Source organism: Colias croceus, chromosome 18 (genome assembly GCF_905220415.1).
Source record: "Colias croceus chromosome 18, ilColCroc2.1".
Classification (NCBI taxonomy): Eukaryota; Metazoa; Arthropoda; class Insecta; order Lepidoptera; family Pieridae; genus Colias; species Colias croceus.
In genome coordinates this window covers 8,378,681-8,385,484 of record NC_059554.1, presented here as the reverse complement: position 1 = coordinate 8,385,484, position 6,804 = coordinate 8,378,681, and positions in this window count along the sequence as shown.

The window sequence follows — 6,804 nt, the reverse complement described above, 5'->3', positions numbered from 1 at the left end:
TCCCAAATTTAATATTGAGCTGTATGAGAGAGTGAAAAATAAAGGATGCCGCCATATTTATTTTATAAAAACCAGCCCATGAACAGACGAGTAATAATATTATGATGTTAATGATGATCAACGTTGTTCATTTGCACATTCAATAAGGTGACTGTGTTGCCGGTCTTAAAGAAAGATGTTTTTTCTTTATTAAAGGGCCCTGATTTTAATTTCTGTAGCACGCGGAAAAAGCTTACAGCATACAGTCTATGTTACTTTCATAATCAGTAACAATCAATACGAGGATTCTGCAAAGAATCTGCAACACTTCATTCTCAATTCAGTTACAACACAAATAGTCGCACAAGGCAGAGCCAGAGACGTCACTTCGATTCCCGTTAATATCTCGACTGTCGATATCCTTCCAATAATACATATAAACTAACACTCCCAGTTATAACAACGAAGTTTACACCATTTCACCAAGATTAGACGCTGGTTTTATTACAGTTCTTACGATTAAAATTTATTCCGGTAACAGCTGCTACGAACGTTAGACTTACAGCATAATTTTAACGCTAATGAGATATTTTAATTTAATATTTTTTGTGTAATGTCTTTCCAATAAGTTACAGGATTATGTTATACAAAGTAACAAAATGTAATTAATAAAATATTGACTGTCTTAACAATTATTCTAAGTTTAGAAAAGTATTTTTAGTAAACATCGATTAATTTTATAGGTACTCTTAATTGTTTTTTAAGAGATATACTACGTTTATTTAATTAAATATGCATATGGGTATCTACATTGTCAATTTTGGTGAATACCTTTGTCCAGCGCCTGGAGCCGCGCAATAATTTTAATTTTAATTCATTTGTTGTGCGTGTACCGAGCGAGCAGCTGTCGACCTTCATGAGCGAGGAGTTCTGGCCCCGTGGTGTCATGTTCCGGCGGTTTCGCGGGCGGCTTCGAAACACCCAGCCGAAGCCCATTCAGCGTAATATGACTCTGCCAGTGCCATGCATTGTGTATAGTGTAGTGCTTAATAGTTTTAGTTATAAAATATTATATGTATGTTAGTCTATAAGGTATTTATTCTATGGGTCTGTACAATTTATTGTCTGTTACCTGAAATAAATGTTATAAATAAATAAATAAAAAATAAATTTATATTGGCGAGAAAAAGAATTTTAAATAAAGTAGTGTTAAATGCATTGTCCACAATAAAATGTCTTCATGAAAGCATCTTGACATCTGCTGTTCTGAAATATGGACTGCAGCCATTTTTATTATTTGAAACTGTTGTGAACTGTAAATATTTGCTTTTGAATAAAGTAAACAAAAATTTTACATTAATTATACTATGTTTAATTACATTGAAATCATGAATTTATATTTATTTATGGTTATAATAATTATCTATGTCGAAATTAAATGTCATTCATCATTATGTTCAGCCCCATCATGTTTAAATTCACAGAGAGGCACGTTTGCCAAGTGCAGGTAAACAGAATTAACATTTTGTCGAAATTTTGATTCCTAAAAATGCCAAATTTAATTAAATTTTTGCAAAATCTATACTCGCGTCTAAAATTGGCCCAGACTTTTTATGAAGTCCCAGATCCTAGCCATACTTTATAACATTTAATATATTTGCAATTCAATCATTAATGATTGAATTGATGCGTGTCATAAGACAACATTAACGCTAAATATTATTAATTCTATAGATTTTTTCTTTGTGAAGCTTCAAGCTATCTATTTTTAGAAGAACATCTATCAAACAATTCTAAAATGTTCAGGCGACGACAATATTAAACTGCAGCTATGAGAACATTATTCTCTAGTTCTAGAATTAATATCAAGTGAAAGTAATAAAACTACACAAGTTTTGTTATAAAGAGTTTTTAACTTTTATGTTTCATACTTTTATCGTAGAGTATCTCATATTAATTTTGGAGAATCTAATCCACCAGTATCATGTGGTTTTATCTTAAATAACTAAACAGTTTTGGATGAAATTCAAAATTTAAAAAGCCTATTTAGATCTGTCTATGTTTTTTGAATGTAAAAAAATAGGCTCTTCCTATATTTAGAGCTTGTTTTTTGTTTATATCATTAAGAAAGAAGAAGAAAGAATTCTCTTCTTTCTTTCTATATCACTAACGTTGGTAAAACTCCCAAAAATTATTGTTTCTTAATGAAATAAGATAATTTTTAAATTAAATTCAATGAGAAAATGAAATAAGATGTTTAAAAAAATGTCAGAAAGTTATAAAAATATTTCTGATCGAATTATTTTAGGTTTATTTGAAAATTTAAACTAGAAAACTTTCGGATTAAATAAACTGGATTGAGAATTTATTGGTCAGTGTTTTTTAAATTCAATCACACAAGGGTTACGAATTTATGTCTAATAGAATCGCCCGGTGGTTGAATTTGTCCATAAACAAATTTGCATTTAAATGCACGTCTGCACGTTTTGTGAAATATCCTGATACGTAAGAATGTAAAATAGACGTACGTTTTAATATATAAATAAATTTTAAAGGATTCTTATCCTATTTAGTTACAGACAAATTAATCTACTTGCTTACACAGATAAAAATATGAGTAAATTTCAATTAATATAATTTATATTAATTAGTTACTACAAGTAGTTTAGTAGTAACCTAAGGTAGTAAGTAACCATTGCAAAATTAGATTAAAAGTTAATTAAAACGTGAAGATAATCTAAATAAACGTTGCTTTTAGAGGTATGGATGTTAGTGATGAGGAATTTACATAATATACAAATCAAACTTTATGGTTTCAGTGATACTTGAGCCTGTCAGTTTATAAATAACTAGCAGCTCCGCGCGGTTTCACCCCCGTGGCTCCACTCCTGTTGCCCGTAGCGTGATGAAATATAGCCTATAACATTCCTCGATAAATGGGCTATCTAACACCGAAAGAATTTTTCAAATCGGACCAGTAGTTACCGAGATTAGTGCGTTCAAACAAACAAACAAACAAACTCTTCAGCTTTATAATATTAGTATAGATTTCCCAGCAAACCGTACGCGATCTCTTTGAACGAACACGGTTCAATATCCGCTACCTACCATAATAATTCGTATTTGTTCCTACAATCTGAATAAAAGCTACACAATATAGCTTTTGCCGTAGATTAAGTATTCTATTTGACAGCGAATCTGTCGGGGGATGGAATAATTTATGTAAGATTTCCCGGGGGCGAGACGCTGTTTTGTATCCCGTGCATTTAGTAATTTATACAGCAGCAATATTAACATTATGATAGTGTGTGGGCTTCTTATGAATTGGTGATGACCGATACGAGTGTAAGTGATTATGCGAGGTTTTTTGTCTGTCCTTTATGAAGGAGAAAGACACCGAAATACAGAATTCTCTTAGAGTACTCTTTAAACGAAAAGAGACAATAATTACAAACAGGATAATTATAAACTTTAAAGGTAAATTATGTAGTAAATTATCTCTTACAATCCATACTAATATTATAAATGCGAAAGTAACTCTGTCTGTCTGTTACTCAATCACGCTTAAACTACTGAACCAATTTGCATGAAATTTGGTATGGAGATATTTTGATACCCGAGAAAGGACATAGGCTATCTTTAATTTCGAAATATGTACCACGGGCGAAGCCGGGGCGGACCACTAGTATAAGATATGCTATATCCTATGGCTATATCATTAGATAATAAGAAATATAAGCATGAGTCACAAATAAAGTTGTCATTTAATCTTGTTTGGTTTCTTGTTTGTACAATTCAATAATTTAAAATATTTATATTCTAAAAATATAATGTATTGGATGTTCAAGAATTAATGTTATTACAATATAGGTACTTACTTACATGTATCTACTTGTCTTGAACCTATATAACCATCCTATTTTCTGTATTATATGTGCTTCATATATTTATTACTGGGGTTTATTTTATATTGTATATAATTGAATTTTTAAATTAACATTATATCTAACAATACTCCAATAGAAAAGGAAATATATCATGATTTTTCCATCATTCAGTCGCATTGCTTTCAACAGACCTCGCAAAAAGCATTTCTCTATTAATACTTCCTTTTAGATATGTTTATCCATACTAATATTATAAATTCGAAAGTAACTCTGTCTGTCTGTCTGTTACTCAATCACGCCTTAACTACTAAACCAATTTGCATGAAATTTGGTATAGAGATATTTTGATATCCGAGAAAGGACATAGGCTACTTTTTACCCCGGGACATAGGATAGGTTTTATCCCGGAAATCCCATGGGAACGGGAACTATGCGGGTTTTTCTTTGACTGCGCGGACGAAGCCGCGGGTGGAAAGCTAGTATCTAATAAATAATTATGTTTACGTTATTTACGAAAACCAATATACGGAATAGCAGTACGCTTAATTAAACCATAATATTTAGTGTTGCTAACGTATTCACTAATAATTATAGAGAAGACCGGGTCGGCGTTTGCGGCTTCGCTTTATAGGGAATTTCGATTAATAACAGCATTATATTTGTGTGTCTGTTTGTGTTATATCAGTTTTATCAATGTTTTATTAAAGATATTATTGTTAATAATTTGTTAGCTTGGTTGTGTGAGGTACGAGGAATCAAGTCTTGGATCTTGGTCGCTATAAATGTTTATGGTAGCAGTAGTATATTATTAAACTAATGAGTAATAGAAAGCAATTTACTTATTGTTTATATTATTATACTAGCTTTCCGCCTGCGGCTTCGCCCGCGTTTTCAAAGAAAAACCCGCATAGTTCCCGTTCCCGTGGGATTTCCTGGATAAAACCTAGCCTATATTACTCGTGGATAATGTAGCTTTCGAATGGTGAAAGAATTTTTAAAATCGGTCCAGTTGTTTATGAGCCTATTCATTACAATCAAACAAACAAAGTTTTCCTCTTTATAATATTAGTGTAGATGAACTCGATGAGGTCTCTCTAAGGTCAAGAAAATAATAATGATCAAAATAATGTTCTATATAATATATCTATGCTGTATAATATTAGATATTAATACTTAACACAAAGCGAAATGATTTTATATCGTTAAAGTTAATTCATCTAAAGAAAATAGAAAATTTTAAGAATATCGAACGTAAAAAGAAAGCTACTGAAAAGATTTAAAAATTTAAAACTTTCCATACAATCTAAAACGGCTTGTTAAAAGTTTATTATATTCGGTCTTCGGAAAAGAAATAAAACTAGCTAAGCTTCAGGTAAAGTTTCGGTCACGGATCAGTTTTCCGTAAATTGAAATCGAGCTTAATTACTTGCAAAGTGCCCTTAGAAATAGCCCTTAGAAGTACCCGGGAAACTAAACTTCGAAAGAGATTATGGAAAAATTAAAGGGTACGCACGTCCCTGGTCCCTAATGGGTTGGAACGGCCCTACACTGTCCCTTTAGAGTTTAGGGTCTTAGAAGACACTCTATCATTAGTTTTATATAAGGCTTGGATGAAGTGGGTAATTTGCGCGTGAGTAGTTCTTGTAGCTATGGTTATAAGGTTGAAATTAGCTTTGAAAATTACACATACTATATAGTTGACATAGCTGATCTACCAGCATGGGTAATTTGGCCGGCCATGGTATTCTTTTCTGTTTAATGTTTAATTACAAAATACACTTGAATAGAAAATGCCTGTCAAGAAGAGCTAATAAACATAATTTGATTTGATCATAAAATTCCGTTCCTTTCGAGAAAAGCAAAGATTAGGAATTGGTTTTAAAAAGTAAATATATTAATAACTATAAAATAGGTAACGTATGTTTACTTATAAATAAGGTAATAAATCCATTTATGTACGTGTTAAAGCGTTTTTTTGTTCATATTATATTCATTCAATAACTTCTATTCTCTAAAACATTGGAGTTGTATAAGTTGTTCGTCGAGTGTTCTCACTCGGGAAAATTATTGGCTGAAGTTTCATTTTCATCCGCTTTACTCAGAAATTGTGTTCTTATAAAAGTCAGGTGCAAGAGTGAATAAAGGAAACAATAAATTTATAATGATATTGTGCAGTATCCGCGCTTTATTCTCTCAATTATTGTATACTAGCTTTCCACCCGCAGCTTCGCCCGCGCAGTCAAAGAAAAACCCGCATAGTTCCCGTTTCCGTGGGATTTCCGGGATAAAACCTATAGTAGCCTATGTCCATTCTCGGGTATCCAAATATCTCTATACCAAATTTCATGCAAATTGTTTCAGTAGTTAAGGCGTGATTGAGTAACAGACAGACGAAGTTACTTTCGCATTTATAACATTAGTATGGATTGTGCAGTATCCACGCTTTATTCTCTCAATTATTGTATATTTTATTGAATATGTTACACATTATTGAATATGTTATTAACTGCAACTAGATTCATTAACTGCAACCGTTCTTTACCTTGAAATGTTTTAGTCTTAAACAATTTCTATTATTAGTATGTAAGTTAAAACGTATGGTATGCTCATGATAGGTATTCACTAAGACTGCAATTTAAGTAGAAATAACGATCATGAATTATAAAAATTACAGTTCAAATCTCATAGATCGATTAATAGGAACATTCTGAATACAGGAAAATAGACATTAAAAACTTGGTTGTCAAGAATTTATTGCCAACACTCCTACGAGCATGTGTTCATAGAGATGATGTTATGTACCATCCCTTATAATTTAAATTAAGGCCCTTCGCTAAACAGATAATATTCATGCATAATTTAAAAAGTTCATGGCCCAAGAGATAGCACCCTCTATCAACTGACAAACTATTACAATTCTTGGAATTTATTTCATAAC